The 20,410-nt window shown below is 39.2% G+C and overlaps 1 protein-coding gene across 1 annotated transcript in view; it reads left to right on the top strand.

Annotated features, from left to right (window-relative positions):
* Window positions 1–208: 208 nt before the first annotated feature.
* The window catches only part of gal3st3 (galactose-3-O-sulfotransferase 3), a 54,644-nt gene continuing 34,442 nt past the window's right edge, over window positions 209–20,410 (top strand). The window contains exon 1 of the mRNA XM_030162656.1: window positions 209–465. The gene's annotated coding sequence lies outside the window, so the exon portion shown is untranslated. The remainder of the gene's footprint in view (window positions 466–20,410) is intronic.

Raw genomic sequence — 20,410 nt, 5'->3', positions numbered from 1 at the left:
TGCGCGCGCGTGTATGTGTAAAAGACCATATGTGCTAGCGTGTTGAGCTCGCGCCGTACGTATCCCCGCAGCAGCACAGGCACACACGCGCGCGCACAATATTATTGGCTACTGCTAGTGAGAGAGCGAGAGAGAAAGAGAGAGAGAGAGAGAGAGAGAGAGAGAGAGACTCCCGATTTGATGCACGAGGAGTCGCGAGGAGCTTCCGATGACAGACAGTGGATCGGCTGCCTCGCGCTGACTCCACCACCTGAACATTTAGCGAAACAGTAGCGACTGAGCGAACAAACAAATGTAAGCAAAGACGAACAGGAGGAGCGAAGAAGAAAGAAGAAGCGGAGGAGAGCAAAGGGGGGCAGGCAGGCAGCCGGCTGGACCCGGGACCGGGAGCCGCGCGTCCGCAAGGGGCAGAAATTAGCGCCACGAGCGTCACATCCCATCAGCCCGAGCTCTGAGATGACAAAGGTGGGTAACGGTGTGTCCCATTGTGTCTCTGCTATCTGCGTCCTACATGGCGCGTTTAATCCCCGTGGTAGGGTAGTCATGTCTGCTGTGATAGAAAAAAAAGACCACGGCTCCGGTGTGTGTGTGGCACGAGAGGGCAGTTATTTAGGGGCGTTGTGTTCCTACGGAGTCCGCTTTTCTTCTCCGGAGCTCCGTGTTGGACCGTTTACGCACCGATAGCAGCGGCGTGTTAATAAACGCAGATTTATGGAAAAGCAGAGCTACTTGTTTCTCCTTTCGGGGGGGGGGGGTGAAAATGCATTCCCAGTCGACATGTGTGTCATTTAGAGGCGCGGCGGAATGATTCCAGCACGACCCCCAAAAATCTAATCTGATCTGGCCCACATTAGGAGACATCTGAGAGGGCTGGAGATGTTGTTGTTGTTGTTGTTGTTGTTTATGTCCTGTAACAGGCGTCGTGTGTGTGTGTTGTGAGGATGGTGAAGGAGGGAAGAGGGACGGGGGTTTGTGTGTGTGTGTGTGTGTGTGTGTGTGTGTGTGGTGGGGGTGTTTACCGTGAACGTCTCCTTGAGCGCCCAGGGCTTGTCGTAATGATTGATTCAGCTTGTTCATTCACATTAAGAGTGTGTGGACACCTATAGTGGCAAATGAATTAAACAGCACATTAAAATTAACCGCAGCACGTCAGTCTGGATCTTCTCTGTGAGGAAGGCAACAATTAATGACAAACTATTTATATATGTACACCAAGAGGTAATGAAGTAGCCTTCTTGTTGTTTTCAGCTATCTCTATTTTTCTGAAAAAATAAATAAATAAAAAAGACAGTAACAACACAAACATGATGTTGGATTGATGATGAAAATGACACATGACAATAAAAAAAAAGTTAAAGGAGATTAAAATGATGTAAAAGACATAAGTGTAATCAAGTGCTTGTTTACTTAATTTGTTTAGATTTCATGTTGCCAAACAAAGTGCAACATTTTGAACTAGAAAAGCACTCGGAGAGCGCAGACCTCTGCCAAGGCAGGTCAGCCCCCCCCCCCCCTGACATTTTCATCCAAATCCATCCATAACTTTTTGAGTTATCTTGCACACGGACAGACAGACAGACAGACAGACCAACGCTGGCAAAAACATAACCTCCTTTGCGGAGGTAAAAAAGTGTAAAAAGGTTCAATTCAGTTTTATTTCTTTAGCATTCATTATAAAAAATGACTACTTCACAATATTAATAATAATGATAATAATACATCACACTTTTTTGGACACTCAAAGACTCTTCACAAACAAACAAAAAAGAATGTCAAAAAGAAAAAAAATCAGATCAAGACTGTATAGAGAGGAAACCCAACAAATCTTCCAGGTGTAAGTTCAAGGCGACATTAGGGAAGAAATATTTCTTTTACAAAACCTCCAGGTAGCCTCGACGGGCTGAGGTTAGTGAACAGAAGTGAGAAAAGAACAGCATAGAGAAAGAAAGAACAAATAACACAGACACTGGATGTCAAAGACAAACACTGAGGAGGTAAGAGTCTAGAACCACTTAGTGAACTGGAGACAAACAGGACCAGTACCTAAGAAACCTGGAGAAAGGAATAGGAAGAGAGATGATAGAGAGGGAAAAGCACAGGGACGGCACAAATTTAGTGGCATATAATGATAAAATGTGCAGAAGACATGATGAGAAAAGTAGGCATAAATGATCTAACAGTATGAGATGTAAGAAGAGTAATAATGTAAAAAGACATAACATGCTTAAATTACCTAAAAGCTGTAATGAAAAAAACACGGAACAAGAAAAGGGAAACAATTTGAAAACAGATGAGATGAATAACATAACAGAGGTAACCAGGAAAAAAGAGGGAAAAGATGAGAAAAAATGTTCAAAGCATAGTGAAGAGAAAAGGCATTGTAAGAAAACAGTCAAATGTTAGGGGCGGTTGTGGCTCAGGAGGTAGAGCGGGTCGTCTAATAACCGAAGGGTTGGCAGTTCAAATCCTGCTCTATCATAGTCATGTGTTAATGTATGTGTGTGAATATTTGGTGGTAGTCAGAGGGGCCGTTTGGTGTGAACTGGCAGCCATGCTTCTGTCAGTCTGCCCCAGGGCAGCTGTGGCTGCAGATGTAGTTTACCACCACCAGAGTGAATGAATAATGGATCAATAATGTAAAGCGCTTTGGGTGCCTTGAAAAGCGCTATAGAAATGTAATCCGTTATTACTATATAAACGATGTATCAAGACGAAAGCAATATAAAAGATGTAACTGAATGAAAATGTACTAAAAGTTAATGAAACCAAAACTGATTTTTGCTTTGGATTGAACTTAATGTTCATCATTTTCAGTCTGTTGTTTTCTTTCATAATTGAATGGTTTCATAGTCTTCACATTATGTCAATATAACATGAGGTTCACTTCACTCTTAACACAAACAGCTGCTAGAAGTGTCGTCAGAAGGCTGACTGACACGTTGAGTGCTTTTCTGTACCTGGTCCTTGTCGTTTTTACTGCAGCACACAGGCTGAATCCTCTATTTCTCCTTGTGTCTTATCTGTACGTGTACTGTTGGAAACTAGCCTATATGTGGACTTTTGCCACCTCTGCTGTTTAGTAGGTTAACACCTCTGCTGACAAATTAATTAAACAGCACGCTAAAATGTACCACAGAAGAGTATCAGTGGGAACCTCTCCTGCCGGAGGATAGAAGCAGCCATTAATAACTATTTATATCTGTGGCTTCACTGGATGGACCCTAATTGTGGGTTCAATATTTTCCATGACACACATTTGATTCATTTCCATTAGTCTGGCAGGGAATGTTGGCTCATGTTTTTGGTCTGGGTTTGTATTTACAGCATATTGGCGAAGTGGATGTTGATGCTGTTGATGCCTTTTTTTTTTGTGAATGGGCTCTAGGGGATATGCTGTAAATGTAGGAATGTCAGAAAATTCCTTCGGGTATTTTTCCCATTCTTATTTCCTATTTAAAAGTTTTTAGAAAGAGGATTTTCTTCCTTCTGCACCTCTGTGACTTCGGAACCTCAGAGAACTCTCTGCTAACAGTTAGCTGAATAAATTTTCTTGCTTTTCGTGCATTGGTTGCAAAAAAGAACTGCAAAAGCAATGTCATTTGCATAGAGGTATTTCAACATGCAAAGTCGTTTCAGAGCTCACCTGTGTGCATTTGGTGCATTGAAATCAACTGTAAAGCAATAAAGTAAGAATAAAAGTAATTTTTAGTTTTTTCATGATGTACAGGGCTTTGCATCAAAGCAAAAACAACTTAAAAGATGGACTGTGGTGAAAATGATGGAAAAGACCAGATGAAATCAGACAAACCTGTACTTCCTGATTTTATTTTAGTTGTTAATTGCAATGTGTCATGATGAATACAACATAAAAGACAGTTAAATGTGGTTTCACACTATTGTTTCTGGTAAAACCATGACAAATGCATACCAAACAGCACCAAATTTCACAAATCTAGAGGCCGAATTCTAAACTATGATGTTCAGAGTAAAATGAAGTAAACAAAATGTTGAAATGATAATCATGAAAATAACTGAGGTTTGCTCACTTCTGTCCTTGTCTCATTGGTCCACTCCTGCTGCTGTCTGTGTGTCAGTGTGTCTTTGCGTCCGTCCCTCTCCTCCTCTGTGTTTTGTGTAAGTAGGTTAGCATAAGGTCTGGGGAGGTGACTTAATAAACCCTTTTCGCAGTCATTTACAGGCACAGACCTGAAAAGGTTCCCGTTTTCTGGCACGTCCGCAAGAAAGGCACAAGACCGAGTGATGAATGTGCTCTCTGTTTGGCGAATAGCAATGCAGGGAATAACAATGGAGCTGAAGGGGTGGGGGTAGCGACACATACTTGTAAATAAATGCTCACACACTCACAAACACACATGTACACACAGCGTCTCGGAAAAAGTCAATATGATAAAGTGTACTGTGCTGACTAAGACTCAGTGCGTTACTGTGTTAAAGCGCATCATGACAGTCGCTTTAGACGAAGGGCACCCCTTAAAGGCCAGCGCGCTGGGAAAGGAGTTTATTTATACAATATGAGCCCATGATATACAGCTCTGTGGCTGGATGCTCTACAGCAGCATCCCTGAAGATGGTTATGTTCAGGCCCCGAGCCAAAAAACAGCACTCTTTATGCTTCACTGGAACCAGAGAGGTTTGTAACAGAGCAAAAATTCCTCCGTTGTCCACGTCATGGTCAGTATGTTTAAGTTAAAGGGAAGTGTTTGCATTCTAGACACCAGTGTGGACTGTGTTATGTGTTGAAGAAGAGGATCGGTGCATATTTGCCTCGTTTAAGGACTGGTCGCAAAAGCAGTTCAACTTCTTACTATTCACCGAGTCACCAGACACTCATTTTAGGTCAAGGTTAGTGTTACATTTGGGCCATGTTTAACTGATGTACTTTAGATTATGTTTCAGCCTCATGAAAGTCGAAAATGTACCCCAGTCAGTGAAGACTAATGTATGCAGACTGTTCTGTCACTACAGACGTAGGGTTAGGCGTTTATTGAACACTGTGGATGTTATAGGTTAAACTAGTATTAGGGGATGTTTTGTGAATGGGTTTTTGGTTCGGTGCTTGAAATAAGGTCTGTGGTTGAACAAATGTTTAATTCATGTTTTATGATACACAAGTAGTAGGGGTGCACGATATTTGAAAATATTGACATTCTGATTTTTTTTAACCCTGCATTATGTATTGCAATATGAAAAAATAATCAGGAGGATATAATAGCTGTGTGGTGCTGACGTAAATGGTCAAATAAATTAGTTGTGTTTCCTCTCGGGGCAACAGGTGCAAGACACTGTTGACACAGAACACGTGTTTCAATATCATCCTTCTTGTAGCTGAAATAATTCCAGATAACTGATGTTGCTTTTCTTTTTGGCACCAAGTTTAACCCTGAGATACTAGGACAAAGAAAATGTCAAATTGTAGTCACTAAAAGATTTCAGTAGAAGGTTAAAAGGTTAAGAAAAAGTGACTTCTTTTAAAAAAACAAACAGCAGCGTCAAACTGAAGAGAATACATCAGAATGTCACAATATCAACCAACAGAAATTATTCATAATTTTTTTGGCAATATTGCACACGGGCTTACTCTTACTACCTCTCCATTGTCAGTATCAAATTTCCAATAGGCTCTATCTGGACAAATCAACAGATTTCACATCACAGATTACAAATCTAAACAACTTTATTCTTGCCATGTAACAAAATTGACAATTATGATTCAAACCTCCCTTTCCCATTGTTGCTTTGCCTGTCGCTGTAGCTGCAGTTTTAATGAAGATGATACAATATGTTTATGCTGCATTGCTCTGATGACCAGCCATGGTGAGGGGCTTCTACAGTAGCGGAAAAAATGATTAGACCATCAAAAGTCATCAAAAACAATAGTTATGCAATCATGTACTAACTCCTGTGTGTATCATGTGACTAAAACAGACAGAAAAGAAAACATGGAATGCCTAAAAGCACTGTTTTTGTCAGTACAATGTCATAGATATTGATGTAAGAACTGAAGTGATTTTGGTTATTATCAAGAAAACCATGGAAAATGTCTAGATATCAGCTCTGAAATTAAATTTTTATGGGATATTTTTATTGTTATCGTTATATTTGTCCAAACAAATGTACCTTTAGCTGTACCAGACATTAAAATGAACAAGAAATTGAAGAAAACAAGGGGTGGTCTAATAATTTTTTCGCGACTGTATATGTGTGGTGGAAGTGCAATAAGCTGGTAATAAAACTGAGCCAAAGTGAGTAAAGTTGTGAGGAAAAGTGGTGTTAGAATCCCCATGAACCTGAGTGGTGTGTAATTGCCTATATTTATGTGTTTTCTATAAAAACAGGGATTTGGAGAGGGGGCCCACTTGTTCCTGAATAGCCCAGTCTGCTCTGAGTGGGGACGCAACGATACATAATGACTCACTTGTAGGTCCCCTGCAGGGTTTATAATACAAACACAAAAGCAGACCGTCAAAGGATTCTATCATACAAATGTTTGTCGATAGTTAGGCTAATTGCGATACCTGTTAAAACTGTTAGCAACTACGAAGCTGCATCAGACATTGTTTGCATTGTTTCAGTTTTGGCTTATGTGATCTGTCTAACTGTTGATGAGTTCAGCTTGTGCATTTATACGTAGGACTAGAGGTTGACTGATATGGGTTTTTCGAAAGCTGATGCCGATTTTTAAAAAATTTGGTCTGCTGATATCTACACCAGATTTTTGAGGTCGATACTTAAGGCTGATTTTTTTCTTTTTTTTTTAAAAGCACATTGACCGTAAAATACAATTGAAACACTCACATAATTAAGATTTTTATGCTGCAATGTTAATACATGTACACATAGGCCTTTCACTCTTTTAACATTTATTGAACTTCAAGTGCTGCCCACACAGGTGCCTGATCAAATGACTTAACATTTTTACCACTGAGCAAATATCGGCTTTCAAAAAAATAAATTAAGGCTGATGGCTTATATTGAAAAAAATCAATATGTCAGCCTCTACATAGGACTGGGTAATAATCCAATGACATAATTACAGTATATTTGTATATTGTAGTAAGTATCATGTACATTTTCCTCTACAGCTTGGTTGTTGTCAACTAAAACATTTACAAAAAGCTTCACTGTTTTGTTCTCATGTAAATTTTGATGTTTTTATCATAATTGTCTTGATGTTATCAATGGTTCAGTCAAGTTTTTTTCATCTTGTTTGTTATTTACACAGTTTTCATCTGTCATTTTCATCTTGTTAAATAAGGACTCAAATCACAGACGCTCTTTTTTCATCTTTTTTGCATCACTTTTTTCATGCTTCATCATCTTTTACAACATTTACATCCTGTTACTACGTGTTTGTTTGGTTACATCCTACAGGAATAACTTGAATCTTCTCTCCTGGTTTTCCTCACCCCCCCCAGGACCAATTCCAGCCCTTTAACTTGAATAAAATAATGATGTGACAGCTGTATATGGGAACATTTATCCAGTTGTTGAAACCACTCAGTGGCCTTTAATACAACAGCATTAATTAACTGTGACTGGTGTTGGTTTTGTGAGTTTTTCCTCTATTCCAGCCTTTTGGTGAATATTTAATTCAGTTTATTCACAAACAAACAAAATGTCAAATGAAATGTAAAGGGCATTTGAAATAACTGCCACCCAGAAAAGTGTTTGAAAGAAAGAGCCTTGATACCAGACAGCCAAAATCCAAAAGTCGACTCTTCAAAACAGCAATGAACAAACCCGGGGGTGAAGCTGTGGTGGATCTGACTGGAACTGTGGCAGATCAGACCAGCAGGTCTGTCTAATGAGTATTAGTGGAGCTTGTTTAAGATGGACCATGAGCCTGAGTGATTAGAGTGCTTGTGATTAAAAATTTACTTGTGGGCATCTCGGCCCACTGCAGAGAACTGAAGCTGTGTGTGTGTGTGTGTGTGTGTGTGTGTGTGTGTGTGTGTGTGTGTGTGTGTGGTGTTTGCATTTGCATTCGTAATGTGTGGATGGGAGCCCATGCGAGATTAATGCCCCATGTTAACAAACCTCTGGACTGACCCTGGTTAGCGTTGTATTATCACACACATACCACTCACACACACTCCACTTGATCCCCCAGTGGGTTAGGCCTGAACATGTACCGACTTCATGCCATACAATATCAATGCACACGCGTAGACCCAAACACACACTGAACACCAGCCAACCTTCAGCCACTGTGATGCATGCATTAGAGCAGGGGTGTCCAAACTTTTTTTAAAGAGGGCCAGATCTGATAATGTGGAGATTGCCAGGGGCCAGTGGTCCCTTTGGACGTTTTTTAAACAGTAAAAATTACATATAAATGTGCTGTTCTACAATAATTTTATTTTCATTGTCACAATATAATTTTTTTAAATGGCAATGTAACCAAATCTACACCACTCAGGTGTGAACAAATTAAAAAAAAAAAAAAAAAATTCTGCCTTCCTTTCACATCTGGAGTCAGATAACATAGAACAAACTGTATGGAGTATCTTAAACTTCCAAAAAGTTGATAAAAAATCTTAACCCCACATTCATTTTAAACATGACTTATATCAGTAATCATTACTCATATATTATTCAGTAATGTAAAGTCTGTTAACGTTTAAGATGAAAACATATGACTCTTACTCTTGTCTTTCACAAAATCATTCAGAAAGTAATATTTGTGTCACATCTACAAGTACATAACACCAGCAATTATAGGCAACTAACCTGGCAACTTGGTAGTCTGCCTTGGTGGTGAATTCATTGAACTCCCAGGTTCACATGAAGAGTCACTGTTGTGAGTTTAAAGCAGCTTGAATTTGCTTCACTTTTTCAGAACGCTCACTCCCTGCTAGCTTGTCGTATGCGTTAGCATGTTTTGTCTGCTAGTGTGTCTTTACATTGAATTCCTTAAACAAGGCAACAATCTCTCGACAAATTAGGCAAACACAATCACCTCGATTTTCAGTGAAAAAAAATTGTAAATTCCCATCTCTCCTGGAAGCGGCGGCCCTCACTGTCAACTTTCCTTTTTTTTATTTACAGGCGCCATGGTTAGAAATTAGCGAAAATGGTTCACGGCAAGGTCACAGAGCCAGATAGAGTTAGAGTGGTGCTGCCACCATGAGGTGAAAGGAGAAACTGCATTTTGAACCTTTTATGATTCATGTACTCGGATCAACAGTCCAAGCGGGCCATAAAGAATACATTATAAAAACCCAAGCTGTGGGCCGTAGAAAATCTGACCGCGGGCCGTGATTGGCCCCCGGGCCGGACTTTGGACATGCCTGCATTAGAGGATCGGTGCAGTTTGTGCTCATTGTGGTTTATGATTAAATTGATTTTGATGTACGCTGCTGTGTGTGCACATGAATAACACCAGAGTCCGGGAGGAGGGATATAACACAGAACAAGTACCACATTACGAGACTTTAGTGGAGTTTCCATACCTATACTTTTCTGTACTTTAATCTTCAGAGTTATTTTTCTGAATGCTTCCTTTTAGTCCCTACTTTTTAACACCTATCTGCTGGGATGTTGTACGGGGGGGGGGGGGGGGTAAACATGACAAATTCATGGGGCCCAGCATTTTTGGGGGGGTGGGGGTTCCAGTGGATACAGGTTAGATGTTGTAAAAATTTCGTGTAAGAATATATATAAAAGAGGCTTTGAAGTCGGGAGTTGGACATTGAAAGAATGTAAAGTTTCAGTTGCATTTCCAGCTAGCATAAGTGATCATGGACTGCACCCCCATGTATACCCCCCCCCCCCCCACACACACACACACACACACACACACACACACACATACTCCAAAAGATTGACAAGATGCTGAATTTTATGAAGGGTCCACAACATTTACCTTTCATGGGGCCCATAATTGGTAGCACTGCCCCTTGCCTATCTATATTTTGTACTCATTGCTTTCAAAATTTGGCTCAGTAACACATAAAAACACAAAAGGACGGTAACAAAACCTAACTACACAAAAACTAGGTGATGTAATGACTAGAAAATTATGTACAACTACAAAAACAACTGGATCACTGAGAAAAGGTATCATATTTTTAGTTGTGCCACTGCCATTGAAAACTGATTTACACACTGAAGTGAAGTTAATGTTCAATATTTTTTAGCTGTTTATGATTTGAAGTTAGAATGGCTTAATAATCCCTATGCTTTTTGATTTCTGTCTTGCACTTTATAACTGTTGCTGCAGTGAAATAGGTGAATAAATATCTACTTTTACCAGTGTTTGTATATGTTTACTTGGCTACACAGGAGCCACAAATGCTGTAATATTTCAGATTAGCAGCGTTTCAGAAACAAAGGTGTGCAAAGTTCTAAATGACATGTTGGTTATTAAGGATTCAAAGATTTTTATTGTCATACCAGCACACATTTACACATGACATTGCACAAAATTTGTTTACTCGAGGTCTCAGATTTAGCCCAATAAAATCTATATATAGACAATATGTACATGAGAAAGACTTTTGTAAAATTTTTAAAATAAAGAAAAAGAAAGACCTGTGTATAAAAACACTTGTGCAAAATGCGAGGGGAGGACATCTGATTGGCCACTGGTCTGTATTGCACTTAACATGTTTATGCATTTGGCAGACGCTTTTTTCTTTCCGAAGTAATATTGTGAGGTAGAGTGTAAAGTGTTCATCATGCAGGGATGAGGGGTATATGGGGGGGTGATGTCAGGGCTACAGAGCACCATCTGAGTTCCTTATTGCATCAGACTGATATCCTAGTGAGCTGTTTGGCCAAACCTGAAAATGGGACACATCTGCACATCGGCACTTTGTTCCCAAATAAAAACAAAGAATCTAGTTGTAATATATTTACATTAAATGTTTATTTTAAAGCATGCTGCATTCATCATTCGACATTGAACACTGGTTGTGGCGTGTTATTCGTGGATGTTCTGCTGTGGCTGCTCGTGCCAGATGAAGACAGATGGACATGGGTTTTGTCGGGTTTTGGGCCTGGCTCCAGAGAGCGTCCTTTGGTGCGAATGATTTCATCTACTTGTAGATGTCCAACAGCCAGATTCCGACAGACCCAGGATTAAATGGTCTAAGCGGGAAGATTATAGGGGCAAAGTCCTGTATCTGGATGGCCTTGCTGTTGAGCAAAACACGAAATGCATTATTTATTATTAATACTGAGAGCATCTCTGTTGTTGTTTCTGGGTTTGCTCCTCTGTTTTAGCCTCCCTGCTACCTCAGTCAGGAAAACAAATACCTGGGCTTCAAACTCCAAACTGAATTTTCATGCATGCAGAACAGCATAATTTGTTTAGTAATCCAATCACTCAAACTGTAGCAATAAATTAGCTAAAATATAGATTCATACAGTGTTATGATGCTCTAGTGCATGTGCATAGAACGTTTCATGGATAGTTTTTGATGTAATCATATTAAAGTGGATCAGTGTTTCCAATTACTGTCATGGACTGTGGAGCCCCACCATAGTCCGTTTTACTCCAATGCAGTCTTGAACTGAAAATATTATGGCAAGAGTCTCATTTATTTAACTACGTTCACAATTTAAATTAATTTGGGACAAACCTGTAGTGTGCTGATATTTTATTACCACTGTAAGCAGTGATGTAAATGAAGCCAACCACATACATTACATTTGACAATATACACACATGAGTACACACACATTCTAACCAGCAGCCTCTGAAACTGCAAAGAAAAAATCCACCTGTATCAGTTAGTTAAGGTAAGTATGTATTTTTCTGGTAACATTACTGTTTGTTGTTTATTAGTTAACTAATTACTGTTTGTCAGTTTCTGGTGTTAGTTTTACAGTAAACTGTGCAGATAGTTTACATTAGACCAGAGGTGTTAAACTCATTTTAGTTCAGGGGTCACATACAGCCAAATTTGATCTCAAGTGGACCAGACCAGTAAAATAATAGATTAATAACATATAAATAATGAGAATTTCTCTGTGTTTAAGTGCAACAATGTAAAATTTAATTAAGAAAGTTTTTACATTTACAAACTATCCTTTCACAAAAATGTGAATAACCTGAAAAACCTGAAATTTCTTGAGAGAAATAAGTGCAATTTTAATATTATGCCTCAACTTATCATTCATACATGTGCATTTTATGTAGATCACAGTGGATCTACAAAGGCACAAAACATTTAGTAACAGACACAGTAGTGTTGGTAGTATTGAGTGTCTTTTTTAAAAAATATATATTTATCTTGTGCGCTAGTTTTGGCTCATCTCTGAGAATCTCTGGTGTAAAGCATGGGTGTCAAACATATGGTCCATATGTTTGACACCCATGCTTTACACCAGAGATTCTCAATTGGTGGGTTGTGACCCAAAAGTGGGTCACAAACCCATTTTCAGTGGGTCGTTGGCCTTTGTCTGGGCATAAAATAATGTTAAAAAACCAATCATGTGCTTTATGTTTTATGGAGCTGAGCCCTGCCCATTCACACTCTCCTTCAGTAGGTGGCGGTAACCCCCTGTCACGCCAATTAACACCAGATATTTCACAGCATAAAAGAAGACCCAAAAGTTTCTGTTCATACCATGGCGAAACTCAAGGATGACAATGACCACATCAGATATGGTTTTACCTACACTGGACAAAAACCTCAGTGTGTTTAATTCTTGAATAAATGACTGAATGCACTTCTTACATTTTTAACGGAGTGCACTGTTTAGTTTTGGTTCAAATATACCTAATGTAGCGTTAAACTGAATATTTCCATCTTTAGCGTCACCACTTGCTGGTCATTTTGGTTTATTAAACTTGTCTTCTGTGTTTTCAAACTTTGATATTCTATATTATCTCAGGTTCGAAACACACCAGCTTTTTATTAAATACATTTGAGAAGTTTAACTTTTATCAATTTTGTTTGCAGCTTGTCATTGAGGGGTGGTAGTGGTTCACAAAACCAGACCAGTTGAAAACCACAGCTTCAGACCAAACATCCAATTATTCACTGGGTATAAAACAAGTTCAGGACAGAGCAAAAAGACAACACTGACAGATTGTCAATAACTGAGTACAACTGATTCACTGTGCACTTAAAATGAGTTTAGAGCAGGTTAAGTTCGTGCACCGGTGTATCCGTGTCTCATCGTTTTGTTGTTTGTTGTTGATCGTAAAGGCTAGCGTTGTATGTACATCCCTGCTTTAGCCCCGGTAACAGCGCTGTTCCCATGAACCTGGAGGAAACACAAGCCCCTCTGAGGAGGGAAAGACAAGACTTATACACCACATCAAACAAAACACAGTCAGCCAGGAGAACAAATGACGCTGGTCAGTAAGGACACACTGTTGGCTATCATCTCCACGGTCTGCAACAGCGGGCCATTCGATACGTTATCTATAGAATCAGAGGCAGCAAATAATACAGAAACCAGATACTCCAAACTGAATATCTTGTTTCGGGAGCAGGCTCAATGGAGGGTTTCATCAGAAAGTTTGAAGAACACATGACACCACTGAGTTACTGAAGTACTTTATATGATAAGGAACTTTAGGTGAAGTGCTTTCTCTTTGCCCCCTTGCAGAGTTCAACTGGTACAAACCACTTGTACCATCTTCAACTTGAATGCATTGTTTTGCTTCAAGAGGCTACAAGCGTACAGAAATACCAGGAAGGAGGTTCACATTTCGGATCGTTTTTCTCATAAGTTTGCCCTTTTAATCCCAGAGACTTTCTTAATTTGACCTGCGAAAGTAATTTCTCAATACTTTTTCTCCTTGAAATTTGACACTTTATTATCAGAGAACATCCAGGTTTGATTATGAGCTGCATAAACACTGTTGGTTTTCTCTTTGTAATTCCGGTCTTGTGTTTGTTTTTCCTTTTTGATCCATCTGCCTTAATTTGCTTGGTCTGGCCCTCACCTTATTCGTGGTGGAGTGGTGTGTTTCATCTAATAAACAGAAGGAACTTAATGAGTGCGCTGAGCTGCCCAGTCTCTGTTAACTGCTAAAGGTGTTTCCTCCGAACTCGTACAAAACCTGCTCGTGTCAGTGGGAGAACAGGAAGGTTTCAACCTCAAAGAGAGTGCATTTGTCCGTGTAACATGCTTATCTTTTGTGTACAACTAAGTATACACTTGAAACCACAAGTTTGCATACACTGTATAAAAACACACACAACCTTTTATTCTCACTGTCTGACATGAAATCAGACTAAACTTTTCCTGTTTTAGGTCAGTTAGAACTACCAAAATTATTTCTATTTGTATAATGCCAGAATAGTCAGAGGTTCAGATGTTTATGTACATTTTCTCGTATTTGGTAGCATCACTTTCAAACTATATGACTTGAGTCAAAGTTTTAGGTGTCCTTCCACAAGCTACTCCCAATACTTTGCTGGAATTTTGGCCCATTCCTTGTGACGGAACTGGTAGAACTGAGTCTGGTTTGTAGGCCGCCTTGCTTGGACATGCCTTTTTTTAGTTCTGTCCACAAATGTTCAGATCAGGGGTTTGTGATGGCTTCTCCAAAACATGGACTTTGTTGTCCTTGAGCCACTTTTTATCTAATTTGGTGGAATGTCATTGTCTATTTGAAAGACCTATTTGTGCCCAAGCTTTAACTTCCTGCCTGATGTCTTGAGATGTTGCTTTAACACTTTTACATAATGTTCTTTCTTCATAATGCTGCTTATTTTTGTGAAGTGCACCATTCCCTCCTGCAGCAAACCCCCCCCCCCCCCCCCCACAACATGATGCTGCCACCCCTGTACGTTGGAGTCGGGATGATGTTTTCAGTCTTTCAAGTTTTCCCCTTTGTCCTCCAAATGTAACAATGGCCAAACAGTTCAGTGTTGGTCCTCATCAGACCACAGGACATGTCTCCAAAAATAAAGGTTTTTGTCTGCATTTGCGAACTGTAGTCTTGCGTTTTTATGTTACTTTTGGAGTAAGGGTGACCTTTTAGTCCATGTCAGTACAGGACTCGTTTCTCTGTGGATAATGCCACTCTCTTACCAGCTTCAGCCAACTTCTTCACATCGTGTTTTGCTTTTACTCTGGGGTTGATACACACACTTCACAACCAAAGTATGTTCATCTCTGGGGCCCAGAAACCATCTTCTTCCTGAGCGTTGTGAGGGCTGGAGATTCCCATGATGTTTATCCTTGTATGTAATTGTTTGAACAGATGAACAGTGGCACCTTCAGGCATCAGGAAACTGTACGCAAGGATGAACCAGTCTTGTGGAGATCCACAATTCTTTTCCTGATATCTTGATTTCTTTTGATTTTCCCATGATATCACAAGGAAGCAGTGTGTTTGAGGTGTGTCGTAACCCATAAGGACCCACTGTGACATTTGTGGCAGTTTCCAAATGAATTTTTCTCCATATTTGCCCGTCCTTAAGTGATTTATCACCATTTATTGTAATATTATCTTCTGTATTTTGTGTTGTGTTTTTTTTCAGTGAAATCAGGCATTTTCCTGCATTTAATTTACTAATCATGTAGATTTTCAGTTCAGTTTCAAGTTTATTTGTCATGTACGTTCAGGGTACAAGTACCATGGCAATGAAACACAGTGTGCTCTGGCTCTCTCTCCACCCAATATCAAAAAATTAATAACAAACAAATAACAATAATAATCACTGCAACAACAAAAAAATACTTAATAAATAGCACTAGCCCTCCTATTGTAAAGGGAAAAAACACAAAATAAAAACAAAACATAAAAGCTCAGAGTAAAGTTGAGGGTTATTATATCAAAACTAGAGAAAACTGAAGAAAAAGTGACTTTTTTAGCGAAATCTATCATTAATTGAACATAAACCCAGTATGTCCATCCACTGTCATTGATCCAACTCCATTGGTTTTACTGGTGAATCAATGTTGTAGAAGATGACGGTGTTTCCATGGTAACTACGGAGCCTCTGAACGTCCAAATGGGTCATATCTGATGACCATGAAAAGATGACAAACTGTATTTTACACCAATTATTTACATGGATGAATGGATCAGCAGGAATTAAACAATTTACATCAGTAGATGATTTTGGTCCATGGATGTTTGGGTCTTTATGAGTTAAAATACATCCACAGGTGTACCTTCACTTAGCTAAATTGCTGCCATTTGACCTATCAGATGCCTCCAAAAGCCTCCAATCGATCTAATGTCAGACAGTGAGAGTAAAAAGTTACATATTTTTCACAGTGTATGTAAAATACAGGTTTCAACTGTATGTGATTGTAGGCATGTCTGTGTGCTTGGCCACACAGCTGGTATTGAGTGGAGTGGGTGCAACGTGTGCTGTCCCGTGGGATTCAGTCTGGCCCCTTAATTAATCGGTTTTCTGGCTGGAGGGTCTCTGTTATCAGACCATTACAGAGAGCCTGACTGACTCTGAACAGCATGATCTGACAGAGGGGAACTCACATACACACAAACCAACGCACACACTCACCAAAGTTCGGACTCCTAGATTCCTTCATTCACTACTTTCCAACTCCAGTCTTAGAGCTGTGGTGCTTGATAGTTTGTTGATGTTATTGAGAAAAAATGCCATCAATCTCATCATATTGTGATTCAATTGGTTTTATAGGAAATTAGATTTCTGTCAACTCGTGGGTGTTTTGTGGCTGTACAAAAAAAAATCTACCCAGTCGTGCACACCCTAGTTAATCAGAAACGTTTTCAGACAGGTAGGCAGTTTATTATGTGATTGACAGCTGTAATTACAAATCTGTGATCAGCTATGTGACTAATTTAGCTTAGAAAAGTGTATTCTCCTCGCAGCAGTAGAGTCAAATGGTGTTTGGTTTATATATCTCTATATTTACCTCCGCCAGTAGGTATTGTGATCCCTTTGCTTTGTGTGTGTGTTTGTTTGTTAGCAAGATAACTCAAAAAGTTATGGACGGATTTTCATGAAATTTTCAGGAAATGTTGATACTGGCACAAGGAAGAAATGATTAAATTTTGGTGGTGATCTGGGGTGGGCCCAATCACCACCAAAATTTAATAATTTCTTCACATCTGTCTTGGCGGAGGTCTGCACTCTCAGAGTGCTTTTCTTGTTAGTTTTGATTTGGACTGAGAGGAGAGAGCTGCAGAAGACAGATGTCTATTTTCAGCTGTTTTTTTCCTGTGCCTTTAAAGTTTACTGTCAATTTCAAATACAACAGTCACATTTTCAAGTTTTACTAACACTTCTGTCAGTACGGGATTTAAGCATTGATGGCTTCAATGGATTAATGTTTTTGTTGGTGTGGAGTATAAGTAGGGATGCAGTGATTACATAATTCTTGACCATTACCAACACCACAATACTATTATGATTATTATTATATATTAGGGCTGTCAAATTGAACACATTAACACAGATTAATCCATCATCATGATTGATCTGATTAAAGATTTTAACACAATTAATCTATCTGCAGCGCAGAATGACTGAACATCTCTGCCAATGCATTTCAGGCAGTTTGTCCAAGTAGAGTTACTGAACAAATGGTCAGTTGATCTGGTAGTGACAGGCAGCAGAACCAACCCATAAAGATGGAAGACGATAAACAGCAGGATGGCCCTCTGGATGGAAATATGTTGGACAAAAAAACCTCGATGGAACAGTTGACCAACATAAAGTATTATACATACTCTGCAGTAAGGAGTTTTCTTTTCACGGATGCTCTTCCAGCTTAAAATATTACATTAACACGAAGCATATGTTAGTTGGGGATTCTGCTAGCACTTGGGCTAGCGCGTCGTCCAGCTTGTGACAAACACGTTCAGTGCATATACATTCCCTTCTTTCTTGAGTCTGTTTGCTCATGCAAAATGAATCACGATTGATATAGATTATAAATTAATGATATTTAATCTTGATTAATCAAAATTAAATCCACAGCAGCCCTGTGAGTAAAACTTTTAATCATTTGACAGCACTATTATATATGTAATAATTTATAACTAGAAAAGCACTTGGAGGGCGCAGACCTCTGCCAAGGCAGATCAATCCCCCGATCACCATCAAAATGTAATCATTTGTTCCTTGTGCCAGTATCAACATTTCCTGAAAATTTCATCAAAATCCTTCCATAACTTTTTGAGTTATCTTACGAAGGTAATTATTGGTATACTATAATAATTTTTAGAAGAGAAAATCTTCATTATAAATAGAAATCTTTCAGCCCTTCATCACATTGTTTTTGAATGAACACAGATTCCAATATACAAATTTGTGAAAAAAAACAAAAACCTTCAGTATAAGATTAGATGTCAGATAAATATGAATCTAAATTGGCTATTGCTAATATCTGGCAGGTATATTGGTGTAGACCTCCATTTATTTTAGGGTTACCACAGTTGCTTGTGGACTGGTGGGGCATGAGATGATGTCATTAAAAGAGCACCCATAAAATGGTAGAAAATGGTGTAGAAGTACTGCTGAAATAAACAATAAAATATAAATTGTCCCCACTATCATTGAACATTCACCAAAAATGAGAATAGAACTCCATGTCCAAAGTCTGAAACACTTTGGTCGTGACAAGGATAGAAGATTTCAGACACACAGAAGTGAACATAAGTAGGATCAAAGATATCACAGACACTTATTTAATACAGGTATGAAAGAAGAACATGCTCATAGTCACACCCACACATACTGTATACAAATTAAATCTATATGTACAGATATGCTGTATGTAAATTCAGTGCAAGATGTTTCAGACATGTCATATCCCTGTTCATTAACTCATTGACACTCAAGTCCAAGTACTGTGTGTCTTATTTCTATAATGTACTGAGTTTTTGCTCTGGTGGACTGCAGAGGAGTCTGAGTGTTTGCTTGAGCGGTGTGTGAAATCTGATTAGTCTTCCACAGCTTGCCTCGGTGGCGGGAGGGCGTTCAGTGTTACTGCCGCCTGGCCTGGTCCGTCTCTTCACCCCCCGCCTGACATCCTTCTGTGGGTTTCAGTGTCTGCATCACTACCCTGTGTAATGGCGCTACAGGCTGGCCTAGTGCTCAAAGGTCACGTGGCTGATCCCTGCAGACCGGTGTTCTCCTGGGGTTCTCCAGTCCACATAATTGGAAACAGTCTCCTTTTAACTATCCAAGACTTTTTTTTTCTAAATTTCTGACAGTTTGCACATATGGAAAAAGAAACAGTCATGTCATAGTGTTAGAGTTTTGTATTATATGTACATCTTTTCTCGCAACTGAGAGTTTTGTACACGTTAGTGTTTGCTATTTGGTGATTGCCCCCGTCCCCCCGCGTGTCGTCCCCCCCCCCCCCCCAAATTGTCCCTAAAATATACATTTGAGGCCAATGACAGACACAGCTGTCAGAAACAACAAGGGATGAGTATGATTAAGATTTTATCAATACTACTATTACTATTGATAATGCACTATTGAGCTGGTGCTTTAGTGGTGTTCTTTCAGGGTAACATCATTATATAATATTAGGGTTACAGTCAGGGCTTAATTTGAGCCGGATTAGGTTCCAGAACCTATTTCATTGGATCCAGCACCTCTATGAAAAAATAAATAGCCTAAATGAAAAAAATAAATGTTTATTGTTATGTGTCTTGTTAATCTTTATTCCCCATTAAAGTTACACAGATGCATTTTAAGGTAAATTTTAAGGGAAACATGGAAGTAACGGGGACAGTCTAAAACACTTAAAAAAGCATAATGTAGCTTAATGTCCGAAAACTGCGATCAATTATCAACAAATTTCGTGTTGACATCTCTAATCATGCCCACTTTCACCTGTCCTAAAATCAAAATGAAAATCCCACTTTTATAGACACTATATGCATTAAAAGGTTTCCTTTCCATAGGCGCGCATTGTAGAAAAAAAGCTTAACGTAGCTTAATGTTCAAAAACAGGAATCAGTCATCACCAAATTATGCATGCACATCTCTGATTATGTCCCCTTTCACCTCTGCAAAAATCAAAATGAAACCCCCAATATTATGGATGCTGTCCACGTTAAGCCTTATTTTTCTATTAATAAAACACTTTCCCTTCAGCACCGTGTGTTTGAGTCCAGTCATTCACTCTGTCTTGACAATTTGTATACGAGAGAGAAAGACAGAGAGAGAGAGAATTTATTAAATACATTTGGTGATGACTGATCGCAGTTTTTGGACATGAAACTTTTTTACATTATGCGTTTCAGACCGACCACGTTACCTCCACCCCCGTTTTGACTTGCTGGACACCCCCCGCATTCCAACACCTCCCACTTTACAAATTAAGCAGTGGTTACAGTTCAAATGAGAACAGAATTATTTGTTTGTGAAAAACTCGGAAATTACTGTGTGAACAACAGATCAAATGATGCTGTGACTCTTATCAGATTCAATTTATGAATGGACCCACCCTGAAACGATCAGTG

The sequence above is a fragment of the Sphaeramia orbicularis genome, chromosome 18 (assembly GCF_902148855.1).
Source record: "Sphaeramia orbicularis chromosome 18, fSphaOr1.1, whole genome shotgun sequence".
Taxonomy (NCBI): Eukaryota; Metazoa; Chordata; class Actinopteri; order Kurtiformes; family Apogonidae; genus Sphaeramia; species Sphaeramia orbicularis.
The sequence above is the reverse complement of the archived record's forward strand: the minus strand, read 5'-3'. Positions and strand labels throughout refer to the sequence as shown.